General features: G+C 47.4%; 1 pseudogene across 1 annotated transcript in view; it reads right to left on the bottom strand.

The window, feature by feature from the left end:
• Positions 1 to 1,621: 1,621 nt before the first annotated feature.
• Positions 1,622 to 16,404, bottom strand: part of LOC147737119 (uncharacterized) — a 146,752-nt pseudogene continuing 131,969 nt past the window's right edge. Inside the window, exon 3 of the transcript XR_015309813.1 lies at positions 1,622 to 6,282. The product of XR_015309813.1 is annotated as an uncharacterized LOC147737119 (transcript). The remainder of the gene's footprint in view (positions 6,283 to 16,404) is intronic.

Here is a 16,404-nt window from a genome sequence, read left to right as displayed (position 1 = left end):
AACTTATCTTTCCTATTGACTCTTCCCCTCTCTCCCGCTCTAATTTCCAATCCACCATGCTTTCCATCTATGAGTGGATGAACTTCAGTCAGCTGAAGCTCAATCCTAGTAAGACAGAGCTGGTCCTGATCGGTGGGCTCCCTCATCCTTGGACTGCCAACTTCTGGCCGCCTGCCCTCGGCCCTTCCCCTTGCCCAGTTGACTCCGTGAAGAGCTTAGGTGTTGTCATCTCCAGTGATCTCTCGATGCGGCCGCACATTAATGCTGTCACCTCGGCCTGCTTCTTTCATCTCCGCAGGATCGGGAAGATCCGAAGGTACCTGTCTCCAGAGGCCCTCATACTTGTCATCTTGGCCCTGGTTACCTCACGTTTAGACTATGCCAACTGTCTATACGTGGGGATTCCAGCCTACCACCTCCAACGCCTTCAACTGGTGCAAAATCAGGCTGCTAGATTAATCTTCCAGCAACCAAAACACCAACATGTCTCCCCACTGTTAAAAACCTTGCACTGGCTCCCGGTTGCGCAACGATGCATTTTCAAACTTGGTTGCACCGTTTTCAAATCTCTTTTCTTTTCTGCTCCCGCTTTTATCTCTTCCTGTCTACACTCTTACATCCCTTCCCGACACCTCAGATCCTCTGCCCACAATCTGTTGGTCATTCCAAGGTTTCGACGTAAGAAGCACGGTGGTGCTAGCTTCTCCTTTCTTGCCCCATTCACTTGGAATTCCCTCCCCCTCTCTACTCGGCTCACTCCTGATTATCCCACTTTCCGCAAATCTTTAAAAACTCATTTGTTCCGCCTTGCTCACGGTTAGCTGTTCACATTCCCCGTGCCTACTCCCACTGTCTTCGAGCGCCAAGAAACCAATTGGTGTATGAGCGCGGTATTAAAACTTTTGTAACATAACATAACATAACAAGGAGGACGTCCTAAAATAAGGAGGACTTTTACAACCAGCCAGAGCTAGTTCAAATGCTTAGTGATATTGATTGCTCCCTCAGATGTGCCGACGCATTTCTAGTCCGAGGAAACCAGTTCCCAGACTGTCATCAGGGCTTTGTCACTTTTCTGTATAAAATGCAGAAACACAATAAAGTTTTAATTATCTAGCTTGAAGCCTCTATTCTTTCTGGTATTGCACTAAACGATCTAAAATATGTACCTGTGTGTAAATATTCACAATAATAATAATAATAATTTTGATGTAATTCAAAATGTGAACCTTTTCATAAATCTCATGCTTGAATTAACCTATAACACATTCGTATAGGTAGGTTCATCCGTCACGCCTGTTAACCGGAAAAGGTGTTGAGGGTATTGTGGACAGATACGAGCACTAATCAAGACTTTGGGCGCCATGTTGCGGGAATTCTGCTCATGCACAGAACTATGCGCAGGAAACCAGGACCTCAGTGTATTGTGGTGTACCAAAAATCCACCTCAGTGCCCAGAACCCCTATCCGACTAGCAACAGTGTCTCATTCATTCTCCGTACTACAGCAAAGCTACCAATGAACAAGCGACGTTGGGACCTCTCAGGAATAGTTGCAATCAAGAACACTCTTTTGTTTTTACTCTCATAAATGTCCACAATGTGAGTAATCAGAGTCAATGTATAGTTTAAAATGTTTATTTCTACTACGTGCTCTAAGATGCAGTATCTTTGCTAACATAAATAAAAAGATGCATAAAATCAATACAATCAACATTGTTACAATTCCATAAAATACAAAGGGAGAAATCATATTATAATGATAGTGGAACCAGATCTATAGCGCCTTGTGTACCACCCTCCCCTTGCTGGGAGCTAGGTATTATAATAATAGAAGTTCTCTAGGTTAAAACCGGGAACCCCATACCTCCAAAGTCAGGTGAAGTGAATCACATCCCAGATCAGCACAGCTCTTTGTCGATTGAAAGGTTTTTTCCAAGTGCTAGTCTCATGCATGCAGTGCAATATTAAAAGCACCTGAGTTTCAAAAATGAGCAGCTCTGTTTGTGTTGTGTCTAGAGCGTGGACCGATCAACCTGCATCAACAGCATACATTGTTATTTTAGCATTGAACACTTTGTGCAGACTTGAGGTCGCAGTGTGAGTCTAGAGATGTGAAAAACAGACCATTCTCATGTGAAGGAAAAGCAAGCTGTTTGTCTTTATAAAAACAGAGACATGTAGTGTCCTGTGCAAAAACAGCAAAATGGCGTTTGAGCAACTAACTCACTTATGCTAATATAGCAATGTGTGCAGGCAGAATCGTATTCATCCCTACACTTTTACAGGTAGCATGAACAGGAACTCTTGGATGTTTTTCTTCGTAACTCTTCACCGCCAAATAAACCCGCAAGTGTTTCTTTTCTTTTATTCCACATTGTGCTAGTCTCCCAGTGGATTTCCTGTTATATCACATTGTTTTTTTCAATGTGTACCGAAGTGAACAATCACTGGGAACAGACACTTTTACTATTCTACAAATCTTTGGTTTTCTTCTTTTCATCTAGTCGAGTCTTTATTCAGCTGGTATTTGAATATCCCACATAATTATACATATTTTTCCTGTAATTCCTTCATTTCACAATAACTGCACTCTTCTGCTCCTGTCAATGCCTCAGATGAGTCAAAATTATTGCTATTGTTATTAAGTTCTTTCTGAATTCACTGCATCTCTAGGATTATTTATAATGAAGGTGTGTGTTCGCTGAGGCTCTGTAGGATCAGTAATTGACAAAAGCTCATTATACTTTTAGTGCAATTGTACAGTTTACCCCAGGTCTGTTCACAATTGACAAAATCACTGCTGACATTCATTGCAATGCTCTTTTTTACTCTGTGTATGTTAGTTGATGTATTTGTAGGTTTAATAACTGACAGAAGATATTCACACATTCACTGCACCTGAAAGGCTTTTTCTCTGTGAGCATTAACTGATGAATCCTTAATGCGAAAGATTTCCTAAAGGTACTTCTACACTCACTACAGTTGTACGGTATTTACAGAGTGAGTGTAAGCTGATGTCTATATAGGCTTCATGATTGACTACATTTCTTCACACATTCATTGCACTTGAAGGCTTTTCTTCTGCGTGTGTTCGCTGATGCCTGTTTAGGATTGATAATGGACTTCAGCTTTTCAAGCATTCATGGCATTTAAAACATTTGTTTGCCCTTTGTGAGCTCGCTGATGATTTCTTAATGCTGAAGAGTAAGTAAAACTACTGCCACATTCATTGCAATTATATGGTTTTTCCCCAGTGTGTATTCGCTGATGTCTCTGGAGGTTTGTTAACTGGCTGAAGCTCTTTACACATTCACTGCACTGGTACAGTTTTTCCCCTGGGTGTGTTTTCTGATGTGTGTGGAGGTTTGATTGTCCCCTAAAACTACTACCACATTCACTGCAATTGTATGGTTTTTCCCCAGTGTGTATTCGCTGATGTCTCTGGAGGCCTGTTAACTGACTGAAGTTCTTTACACATTCACTGCACTGGTATGGTTTTTCCCCTGTGTGCATTCTCTGATGTGTGCGTAGACATGTAATTTGACTGAAGCTCTTCACACATTCACTGCAATGGTATGGTTTTTCCCCTGTGTGTGTTCGCTGATGTGTTTGGAGTTCTGCTAACGTACTGAAACTCTTCACACATTCACTGCAATGGTATGGTTTTCCCCCTGTGTGTATTCTCTGATGTGTGTGGAGCTGTGAAATGTGATTGAAGCTCTTTACACATTCCTTACAATGGTATGGTTTTTCCCCTGTGTGTATTCTCTGATGTGTGCGGAGACATGTAATTTGACTGAAGCTCTTCACACATTCACTGCAATGGTATGGTTTTTCCCCTGTGTGTGTTTGCTGATGTGTTTGGAGTTCTGCTAACGTACTGAAACTCTTCACACATTCACTGCAATGGTATGGTTTTCCCCCTGTGTGTATTCTCTGATGTGTGTGGAGCTGTGAAATGTGATTGAAGCTCTTTACACATTCCTTACAATGGTATGGTTTTTCCCCTGTGTGGGTTCGCTGATGTATTTGGAGTTCTTGTAACTGACAGAAGCTCTTCACACATTCACTGCAATGGTATGATTTTTCCCCTGTGTGTATTCTCTTATGTGTGTGGAGCTGTGAAATTTGATTGAAGCTCTTTACACATTCCTTGCAATGGTATGGTTTTTAGCCTGTGTGTATTCTATGATGTCTATGGAGGCTTGATAATTGACTGAAGCTCTTCACACATTCCTTGCAATGGTATGGCTTTTCCCGTGTGTGTGTTCGCTGATGTGTTTGGAGTTTTGCTAACGTACTGAAACTCTTCACACATTCACTGCAATGGTATGGTTTTTCCCCTGTGTGTATTCTCTGATGTCTATGGAGGTTTGATAATTGACTGAAGCTCTTCACACATTCCGTGCAATGGTATGGTTTTTCCCCTGTGTGTGTTCGCTGATGTGTTTGGAGTTTTGCTAACGTACTGAAACTCTTCATACATTAACTGCAATGGTATGGTTTTTCCCCTGTGTGTATTCTCTGATGTGTTTGGAGCTGTGAAATTTGATTGAAGCTCTTTACACATTCCTTGCAATGGTATGGTTTTTCCCCTGTGTGTATTCTCTGATGACTATGGAGGTTTGATAATTGACTGAAGCTCTTCACACATTCCTTGCAATGGTATGGTTTTCCCCCTGTGTGTATTCTCTGATGTTTATGGAGGTTTGATAATTGATTGAAGCTCTTTACACATTCCTTGCAATGGTATGGTTTTTCCCCTGTGTGGGTTCGCTGATGTTTTTGGAGTTCTTGTAACCGACAGAAGCTCTTTACACATTCACTGCAATGGTATGGTTTTTCCCCTGTGTGTATTTTCTGATGTGTGTGGAGGCTTGAAATTTGACCGAAGCTCTTTTTACATTCGTTGCAATGGTATGGTTTTTTCCCTGTGTGTATTCTCTGATGTGTGTGGAGGTTTGATAATTGATTGAAGCTCTTTACACATTCCTTGCAATGGTATGGTTTTTCCCCTGTGTGGGTTCGCTGATGTTTTTGGAGTTCTTGTAACCGACAGAAGCTCTTTACACATTCACTGCAATGGTATGGTTTTTCCTCTGTGTGTATTTTCTGATGTGTGTGGAGGTTTGAAATTTGACTGAAGCTCGTTTTACATTTGTTGCAATGGTATGGTTTTTCCCCTGTGTGTATTCGCTGATGTGTTTGGAGGTCTGTTAACCGACTGAAGCTCTTTATACATTCATTGCAATGGTATGGTTTTTCCCCTGTTTGTATTCGCTGATGCTCTTTTATGGTTTCTAATTGGCTAAAGTTCTTGACATATTCAGTGGAATTGCACGATTTTTCTCCTGACCGTGTTTCCTGATGGGTCAGCATAGTTAATAAACGACTTGCGTTATTTTCACATTCCCTGTATGTGTGTGATATTGTGGACGCTTGATTTCCGATTTAACAATAAAATGCAAGACTCATTAAATACCTGCCACATTCATAATATCAGTAAGGCTTCCTTGTGGGTGATTGCATCTTTAGAATGGATAATGGCTTCGCATGCTTGCGGGTAAAGCTTAATCTTCGTTACGGTAGGTGCAAATTGGGACAATACTCTGTACTTCAGAGAGCAGATCTCCGCTTTCCTTTAGCCTTCAGTTGTTAGGCTCCACTTCGTTGTGCTTTTCCCTGGTGCCTGTGGTTTGGCTAGAAAGAGTTTGCAATACACCTAGAGCACTGAATGCTGGTCTGTTGCCAGTTTCGATAGCGAAGCACTGCTCTAGCCACATCATGATGGTGAAGCGACTCGTAATGTGTACAGCTACTCCAAAGAGTGTCCCGGGGCAAAGCACAGGTCACAAAAAGAAGTAAATCAGTTTGTTTCAAACATGGACAAAAAGCCCAGTTTTCAACCTTTTTTTAAACATTATCATGTTACTAACAGCTCAAAGCTGAAGAGGGAGTTTGTTCCAAGCTATGGATCCCAAATAGACACGAGACCTTCCTCCATCTCTCATACCGGCCTCATGATCAAAGCAGGTCAGCAGGTGGTTTGTCAGTTTTGTTGTCTTGGTTTTGTTGAGGTCATTTCTTCGTCTTGGGGTGTCGAGGTGCAGAGCTCAGACTCGTACACTCACTGAATTGCCTTTGACTGCTTCTTCCTGGATCTGTCCTCTGCCTCTGATTGCACTGATGTTTTTGGAGCTCCTTATTTTTGACAATTTGTGCTGGTTTGATGTGTTATCTTCATTATTCATAATCAGTCCATGCATTTAAGACTTATTTTCTGTTGGATGTAAAGAAATGCAATATTACTAATTGTAACTGTAAAGAATGTGAACACACAATATTTAACCAGCTGTAGAAGACATCTCTTCTCTACCATATTTGAAATTTAGTAAGGAACATTTTAGCATACATGGATATTTCATTAAAACTGTGGTTGAACATGTCACATTGTATTTACTTCTGAAAAGGCGGTGATTTACCATTATTCACAGAGTAACTTACTAAAGAAAGGGCAGCAACAGAGCACTCGTGCTACAGGTAGAGTTTTAGGTAGATATACATGGACAAGATTTCATTTAAACAAAACAGATTGTGGAAAAAGAGAGGACTCAGGAAGCGCTGCCGTTAATTCAGGTTCGGGAAGTATCTACCAAAGGTAGCTCTTCAGAAAGTGTATAACAAACGTAACTCTTCAGGAAGTATTTAACCAAGGTAACTCTTCAGGAAGTATATGACAAAGGTAACTCTCTAGGAAGTGTATAACAAAGGTAACCCTTCAGGAAGTATACATGACAAAGGTAGCTCTTTAGGAAGTATATATGACAAAGGTAACTCCAGACACCTTTTTCCACAATGCTTTCCTGTTCACACTGGATCAGATAAAATGTCAACTCCCGCCTTTACCTAGCAGCTTATTAAGAGTCTTTCTATAAGTGCGACGGTCCTCATGATCGCGGTATCCGCGGTTGCGGTCCAACTGCCACCATCCAGGTGAACTGACCGCTGTATTATGAGTGTGGGGGTGGGACCGCCCCCCGCCAGGATCAAGGATCCCGCTGTGGAGGCGGTCTGCAAACACCCCGAATATGTTGGCAGTGCCGATTCCGACATCGCCGATCATATTACTGTCTGCATATCCACCGTCCTTTTCCCTGGCGGGGACCCCGCCATGAAAAGGATAAAGGGGATGTACGACATTACAACGTATGCTTTTACATCGCATGCTTTTACAACGCGGTTTTTACATCGCATACCATTACAACGCATAGTGCTTTGGGGCGCTGGATAGTGAATAGTTTAATTTACTATTGCAACTCCAGTCCCCGTGGATAGTAGGGAAGGTGTTGGACAGTAAATTAAACCTATTCCCTATTCTAGAGCGCCCCCCAGCGCAATGCGTTGTAATGGTTTGCGTTGTAATGCCCGCGTTGTAAAGGCACTGCGTGGTAAAAGTTGCGTTGTAAGTGATGTTTCCTGGATAAAGGACATGCAGGTAAGGGGGCCCTCACTGGGCCCGGCCGATTCTGCTCCTGGGGTTGCATGCGGGGGGCACATGTTGTGCCACCCCATGGAATTGCACCCTTGTTCCTGCACAGTGTGGAATGCATCACATGGTGCAGGAACGTGCTGCAGGCACTCTTAAGGTGATGGTATGCTGTTTAGGTTCTCTAATGAGCCTAATACAGCCGCCGCGAGACCGCTGCTGCACCGCCCACCCACCTGGATTTAGGTCATAATCTGGCGGCGGGTTCTCAATGGGCTTGCCAGTCTGCCTGGTACCTCTGCTGTGGTAGTCCCATTGGAAGACTGCCACACTCGTAATAAGCCCCTAAGTCACCTTCAACACATTTTACAGCCCTCCTGGCTGAAGCATTTCTGAATCCTTCTAACCTGGAAGGCTGGAGCATTATCCTGAGTTGAGGTGGATTTTCTATCAGCGTAATATATATCCATCTCCCTTGAACTATTGACTGATTCTGAACTGAATGACAACTTACAAAAGTAAGACTTTAGTTCTTCCTAAACTAGTTAAAGTTAAGATCCTGTGGTATTTCAATCAGCAGCTCCTTCCAGGGTTTTTTGTAAAACAGAATGAGGGGTTAATCTAATGGCCCGACTTTATGTTGCGCACACAGATTTGGCAAACAAACATTAAATCATGTAATTTATTATTCAACGATATCAGTCATTTATTCCTTATAGAGAATCCATCACAACCAATAATTAAACTGAAATATCAAGCATCCAACAGATGTGTGAATATTAATAATTGTTTTTGTTTTTCAACATTTACAAGATATTTGACTTATTGTTGTCTGTCTGAAGGCCAGGATGCTACTTTGTGATTCAACATGGCTTTGGTAGAGCGGGAGGAGGTGTCTGATGTCCACAGGTGAAGTCTAATTTCTCCATTCCCATATTTCTTTTATCCAGGTTTACCTCATTCCATGTCCTTCAGCTTCTGACTCCCCTCGGTCTGTGTACTCACTCTTCAGGGTTCATTGTTAGCTGAGGCAGGAGACACACTTGAAACATGCACACAGCCGATGTAGATAATGGCCTTATAGTGAAGAGGCCATGGCTGGCAGTATGGAGCTCTCAAGCTTTATTTCAGAAGCTCACCTGGGCGGTACTAAATGAGGAGGTGCACAGGAAGGGACCTATTAGCTATAAACAGTGAAGGTGCACAGGTGAGTGCTTGTGAGGTATAAACAGATGAGGTGCACATATAGGTACCTACGAGGTACAAACAGACCAGGCGCACAGGTAGGTACAAATGAGGTATAAACAGAGGAAGTGAACAGGTAGGGGCTTCAGTGACTCGTGGACTATATCTGCTCCTAGGCCCTCTTCCTATAATGCTGGCTCTTGCTCCTTCTACAACACTTGCTGCAGACATAGAGCCTGATTTAGAGTTTATCGGACAGGTTATTTTCTCAAACATAACAGATTCCATCCGCTTTATTACAAATGCCACAGGATATAATGCACTTTTAATAGGGTGGACGGGACACCTGTCACATTTATGACGGAATAAACCATCCGCCTAAATATAAATCGGGCCCTTGGCGGACATTGTGTCCAGTGTCTTCTCAGTGTTGAAAAGCATCCATTTTATTAATAGCACAGTATTATCTCACCACTGCTGTGGCTTGCAGCCATAAGGCCATTATGAATGGTCTAAGACTGGGTGCGGCCTGTGGGTGTGGTCGGTGGGTCCGGGGACAACTGAGTTGTTACCACAGATAGGGGAGCCCGCCGGAACTTAGGACATTTTCTAAGGTCTCCAACCTCAACCGACTCAACAGACTACCGGACTACAGGACCCCCTAGGGCAGCATAGTGTTCAGACTCGCCCCTACTGCACCTCTCCGCTCCGTGGATTAGGCTGTACTGTGGAATAGAAAAACATCAGAGAAAGACGACATTTGCAGCAAAAGCGTTTTTTCTGATTATTGGATCCATTTCACAGGGGAACAAATAAACGAAAGCAGAGGAAAGAGAAGCGTGAAGTCAACCCTTTGCCTGTTCCGTGTTGGGGGAGTAACGCCCGAGGTGCTGTAAAGGACTCAAAGGAGACATACCATCTGCTATCCCCTGTGCTGGGGCTGAGCACCGCCCACCGCCGCATTAAAGACCTCGTCACATCCGCTGCGCGGGAGCGCGCCGGGAGAAGCCCGGGACAAGGGCGGGCCGTCTGGGGCCAGAAGAGGCCAGGCCGGGCCCACCCTCTTTGCCGGTCATTAATCCACCGAGACTCATTTCTCTATTTAGTCCGCTTTGGACATTGACTCTGACTTTTCCGTTTTTTTTCCTTGCATCTGTTTTGCTATATTGGTTTTGGGTACTTAATTTGCATTTAAACGGTCGTGTCTACAAGGTGAATTAGTGGTTTGATAAGAAGATAGCTAGCATAGGGCGAAGGTTCTCGTGCTCCTTCTTTCTTTAACATATTGGCTTGTTAAGGTTAGGGAGTGCGATATTGGGAGGTGGAAGATTGCACAGAAGGAGGATAGCCTTAAATGTGTAACAAGGGCGAATGTTTCCACGATGGACGCATATCTGTTAAGAGCGGCCTCTGCGCTTGATAAAGAAATAGTCCGGTTAACAGACGGTTATCTAAATCACCCTCCACGAGCGTCCCTCTTCTACCTGGTGAGATAAACAAAGTAAATGAGACCGCTATAGTGGTTTTGGATGGGTCCCAGTTACTTTGTGCTGGGTCGGAGTCTGGGAATTCTCACGACATATCCTTCCCGGAAATAAATCCCCCTGTGCTTTCCCCGGTTGTAACCATCGTAACCAGGGTAAGCAATGTGTTACCGATGGTGGGTCCGGCAGCCCGGCGATCCCCTGATATATCATCAGAAACAATAGGCTGTAAGGAAAGACCCGAGGAGTGCAGAGATCTAAGTAATACAACACGTAATAAAACAGGGGGGGGTGAAAAGGAAATCAAAGCTCACTGGGGGTCCTGCAAAAAAAGCCAAACTAAACATACCTTCCAAACCTGGTTTGAAGAACCCCCAATCATCTCTCTTACTGGGGAATAGCGCATTACAGCAACTTCAGGATACCTTAATCAAAGCCTTGGGCAGTTTAATGGATGAGAAGCTGGCCCTAGTATGGGAAAAGTTGATAGTTATGGAGAAACTATTACTGGAACAGGGTAAACCACCCATTATGCCTTCAAGGGACCCAGTAAATCCCAGTCTTCCACACACGAAGGGACCAGTGAACCAATTTTGCCCTATAAATAGAGATCAACTTGATAGTACAGCCAGCAGGGTTACGACTTCTAATGGCCCATTAAGAGTAGTTACAAACAAGCAGGGGCCAAATTATGTTACAGATGCTCATGCTCCCGGTCCGTTACAGCTCGATCTAACTCAGGCAAAGCAGGATCAGCCCGCGCTGGGCAAAAGCAGACTTGGTAATCACAAAGTTATTCACCCACACCCCCAATCGACCCCCTTGGTGATAGTCTTGTGTAATGTGCCACCCCTACCTGCGGGTTCTAGAGTGAACTGAACGCAGCTAAAAAACAAGGCAACTCACTGATTATCCAATAATACTTCCATGACACCCATTATAGAACGAAATAGAATCATGGCCCGCCGAGTAGATTGAATAGGGAAGTCTAGGAAACAGGGGGTGGATGATTGCATTGTTGTAAATTGTAACATCCCATTTGTTGTTGAATGCATCGTTAGGGATACCTACTCGAAAGTACTCCTTGGTGACTCAGGAATTCGAGTGCTTCCCCCTGTTTTATTTCTATAAAGATCACCCAGACAGGGCTATAGTTAATGGGGTCAGGCTCATAGATTAGATAGTTTATCATCCAACGGGAGAGGGGAAATTTTACATCCTACAAGGGGTCAATTGTACCCGAATATCACAGGGCTGGAACTTTCAAATAGACTCACAGCCTTATTCAGATTGGATGACTGTGATTGACTTCCTGCCTTCATGGAGGGTAAGGGAAATAGTTTACAGCACGTGGTTTCCCCTGTACCCCTCGAACAAACTACCATGCTGACAGGTGGGGCCCAGTCTGGGCTAACTGGAGATTATACTGAGACCATATCGCTGACCCCTGTTAATATGTTACCCCAACATAATGGTATTTACAACATTCTATTGTGGAACATTGCTGGTTTGTCTAGTAAAGTTAGGGACCCCCTGTTCCTTCAATTTGTTAGACAATTCACTGTGATTTGTCTTCAAGAAACTTGGTTGGTGGCCAGTGATTTATACTTGGAGGGCTATAAAGTCTTTTACGTCCCTCATCCCCATCTTTGAGTGGTAGAGCAAAGGGTGGATTGGCTATCTTCATCTCTTTAGCAGTGTCTAGCAGGATTCATTTCATACCATCATCCGGGACAAATACCCAAGTAATTGTTTTGGGGAAGGGAACTGAAAGCCTTGGAATTGTTAATTTTTATAACTCCCCAGATACAACCCGATATAGAAGCTTGATTGCTCTGTTGGGTTTTACTTTGAGGGAAGCTAGAGGCCATTACAGAAATGAATGGTTATGGGAGATTTTTTTTTTTCACAACCAATTTTATTGAGCAAATGAGCATTGAGAATGTGGCATCTCCACAACCGAAGATCACCACGACAATATCAATATAGCAAATTACGTAGGCAGCAAATGATGAAGCAGACTCAAAAATAGGCTCAGTATAGAAACCCCCCAGTGGCCCACCCTATCCCACAACTCCACCCCCCCAGCCCCGAACACCCCCCCCAACCCCCCTACCACACGTGTATAGAAAGCAATAGAGAAAAATAAGCAGGTGTAGTGCCACCAGGGCATCGCGGCTTCGGGCCAATAATGTCACTGTGGTCAAATGTCCTCCTCTCGCTCTGCCGGGGGATCCAGGGACAGACCCCGGTAGTCGGCCCAACGCTTCCAAATTTTGTAGTGTTTGCGTGGGCGGCCCCTCGCTTCAAAGATCGGCCTCTCCAGACCCATGAAATAATCCAGCCCAGCCTTCCATGCAGACAGGGGGGGGGCCCTCACCGCTTTCCATGCCCGGGCCAGGTCCCGCTTAGCCACGACCAGCCCCAAGAGCAACAAGTGGCGTTTATATATGTTACCCCCAATCCCTTCCATAATGTGCAGTAGGCCTAGCCGGTGGGTACGAGAAGGTCCCAGCCCAGGACCTCGGACAGGCAACTCCACACACCCCTCCAGAACCCAGTCAGCCGGCCACACGTCCACACAGTGTGCATCAGGGACCCAGGCACCGACCCACAGCGCAAGCATTCCGGGGATGCAATCAAACCAGCTTTCCACAGTTGTTCACGCGTATAGTAAGCGCGGTGCAAGTATTTAAATTGGATGAGCCGGAGCCGGACAGCAATGGCGGTTCCACGTGGGGATTCCAGCGCCTCCCTCCAATCGTCCTCATCAAGAGGGCCCACGTCCACTTCCCACGCCTCCCGAAGAGAGTGCAGGGTGGAGGAGCAGTGGATCACAAGCGTCTGGTATATCCTGGAGACCTTTCTGTCCCCCAGGTCTCCCATAAACACTTTAGCTTCGACCGGGCTAAACTCCGGCAAGGAGTCGAGGCCGGCGATGCTCGGGGTGAGGGCATGTCGCAGCTGGAGGTAGCGGAAGAACTGGGACTGAGGCATTTGGAACTCCGTGCGGAGCTCCTCGAAGGATTTGAGGGTGGTGCCGGACATGACCTGGCCCAGTTGTGTAACCCCTATGGCTTCCCAACCCTCAAAGCCGGTCAGGTCCGCCAGCTCCGGGAGCAGACCATTATGCCAAAGCGGCGTCTCAGCCGTCAACTTGCCCCACCATCCCATGTGGCGCAGTGACTGTCGCCACACAGCAAAGACCACCCTGGTGACCGAAGGTAACCCACGGCGCAGGCGAGCCGAATACAGGATGGTGTGGAGCGTGCGATCACCCATGAGCGATCGTTCCAGGGCGTAAGCCGGATCACCTCTATCGCCATACCACCATTCATTAAGGACAAGTAGTTGGGAAGCCTGGTAGTAGGAGAGGAGGTCCGAGGTGGCCACGCCACCACAGTACGTAGACAAAAAGCACGTCTTCAATGCCACCCTGGCCGCACCGCCATCCCACAGGAAGCGGCCCAACACTGAGTTAACCTGACGGAACCACTCCTGGCCGATGGGGTATGGGAAATTTTGGAGTTGGTATAGGAGACGCGGAAGCGCCACCATCTTGAAGATGGCCGATCTCCCAAAGATAGTGAGCGGCATTCTGGACCAAGTCTTGACATCAGCCTGGACCCGTTCCCACACCGGCAGGACTCCACGCGCCCAGGCCACGACCCGCGACTCCAAGAGGAAAACGCCCAGATATTTCAGGCCATTCGTCGCCACTCGCAACCCTGCAGCCCAGGGGTCAGCAACCACTCCGCCACCCAGCACCCACAGGGTCGATTTATTAAGGTTAAGACGAAGACCCGAGACCTCGCCAAACGCACGCATGATCTCCAGAACCCGGGGACCCGAGAGCCGTAGGTCAGTGAGAAAGAAGAGGACGTCATCCGCATACAGCGCAATGCTATCCACCAGGTCCTCATTCCAGACGAAGCCACGCAACTGGGCATCCGCTCGCACCCGCGACGCCAGGGGCTCCATGGCAAGGTCAAACAGGTACGGGGACAGAGGGCAACCCTGCCGAGTACCTCGACCTATATGGAAGCGCCCAGAGGTAGCTCCGGCCACTCGGACCAAGGCCGTTACGTTAGTGTAAAGGAGGCGGACGTACAACAAGAAAACCGGCCCCAAGTTGAGGCGGGCTAACAGGGTGAACAGGTATACCCAACTCACAGAATCAAAGGCTCTGTCCATATCCTCCAGTAGGAGTGCCGCCTGCTCATCTCTAGTACCCATAGCATCCACCGCCGCCTGCGCCCATCGGATATTATGCTGGGTGGCCCTACGAGGCATGAATCCAGCCTGGTAGGGGTGGACCAGGTCAGCAATGTGGGGCAATAGGCGGTTCGCTAAGGCCTTAGCCAGAATCTTGGCCTCGATGTTTAAAAGGGAAATTGGCTGGTAGGAGTCGTGCCTGTCCGGCGCCCTGCCCGGCTTCAAGAAGACCACGATCTCAGCATGGCGCCAGTCCGGTGGCAGTTCCCCCTGGGCCCGCGCCGCTTCCAGAGCGCGCCGATAGTGGGGCCCCAGCTGGATGTGAAACATTTTATAGAATTCGCATGGGTATCCGCTCGGGCCCGGCGCCTTTCCAGTATTCAGTTGACCAAGGGCCTCCCCGAGTTCCTCAGCCGTGAGCGGGGCGTCTAGGGCGGTCCTGGTCTCATGAGGAACGGCCTGCGGTAGCAGGTCATCAAGATATGCGGAGATCTCGCCCGTCTCCAAGTGATCACGGGGGGCGTATTGCGTCTCGTAATAGCGGGCAAAGCTAGCCGCGAGCAAGTCCGGGTCGGTCATAACCGAGCCGTCTTCCGCTGTAAGACCCGGCAACACAAGGGGCTGGAAGGTCGCCTGGCATAACCTATGTAGCATAGTAGAGGACTTGTCGCCCCACTGATACACCCTGCTGCGCGTGGCGAGCCACGCCTGCCGGGCTTCGTCGTAAAGGACGGAGGCGTACGACTGTTGGGCTTGCAGAAGCTGCCGCACAATGCCTTCGTCGCCCCCAAGACGACCACGCTGCTCCAGCTCCTCCACGCGGGCGGCGGCGGTCACAATGGCCTCCGATGCTTCCGCCGAGCAGCCACGCACCAAGCGATATCAATGCCCCGCAACGTGGGTTTCAGCGCCTCCCACACCACCATTGCATCCACATCTCCCACTAGATTCTCGCGCCAATAGTGATCAATCGCCTCACGCAGGTGATGCACGTACTCGGGCTGTTGCAGCTGCCAAGATGACATCCGCCATCGAAACGGCTGTCTTTTTGAGGGGAGGGTTATGGTAGCTAGGACAGGGGAATGATCAGACAGGGCTCTGGGGAGTATCACAGCATCCCTGACTCGACTCAGACAGGCACCCGGCACAAACAGATAATCCAGTCTCGAGAAGGACCCATGCACCGCCGACACATAAGTGAATTCACGTGCAGCAGGATGAAAATGTCGCCACACATCAACCCAGCCCAGGCCACTCACAGTTGCACGCAGTCTGGTGGGAGCAGCAGCGGGGGGGGGGGGGATCCACTACAACAGGCACCCGCCTCAGGCGATCCAAGCCCACATCCATAACCTCGTTCCAATCGCCTCCCACCATGGTCAGCACCTCCGGAATCTCGTCCCATAGCGCAAACAGCCGCTCAGACAAGGCCCATTGCAGAGGGGGGGGCGTATACGCTACCAAAAACCATCTGTTCGGTACCCAGCAGGCCCTTGATGAAAACATATCGGCCCTGAGGGTCAATCCATTGCTTTTCATGCACGTAAGCCACCCTGCGGTGTACCAAGATAGCCACCCCCGCGAGCCCCTCGTAAAGCCCGCATGGTACACTTGCTGAAAACCGAACCTCTGGAGGCTAAGGGTCTTAGAGCCCAGCATGTGGGTCTCATGAAGCAGCAGCACATCCACCATCTCTCTCTTCCACCAACGTAGCACGGCCCCACGCTTGATTTTATCCAGAATTCCTCTCACATTCCATGTCACAACACGCAGGGTCTTTTGAGGAGACATAGTCGTATGATCAGCCATTATCAACACAGTGTCCAGCACCCGGCCCTCCGCACCACCCCGGCGCACCCCACAAATCAACAAAATCAAGAGCCATATACACGTGTGGTCCCACCCTCCCAACCCCAACACTCAGCAAACCCCCCCAAACATCAGCAACTGAAGAACATCCCGCCACGCCCCGCTCCCCCACCCCAATACCTCAGAGAACATTGAAGTATCTGTCGCGGCATGGAGAGACCCG

The sequence above is a fragment of the Lissotriton vulgaris genome, chromosome 1_1 (genome assembly GCF_964263255.1).
Source record: "Lissotriton vulgaris chromosome 1_1, aLisVul1.2, whole genome shotgun sequence".
Classification (NCBI taxonomy): Eukaryota; Metazoa; Chordata; class Amphibia; order Caudata; family Salamandridae; genus Lissotriton; species Lissotriton vulgaris.
Note: the sequence above shows the minus strand (reverse complement) of the source record. Positions and strands in the feature narration are given on the sequence as shown.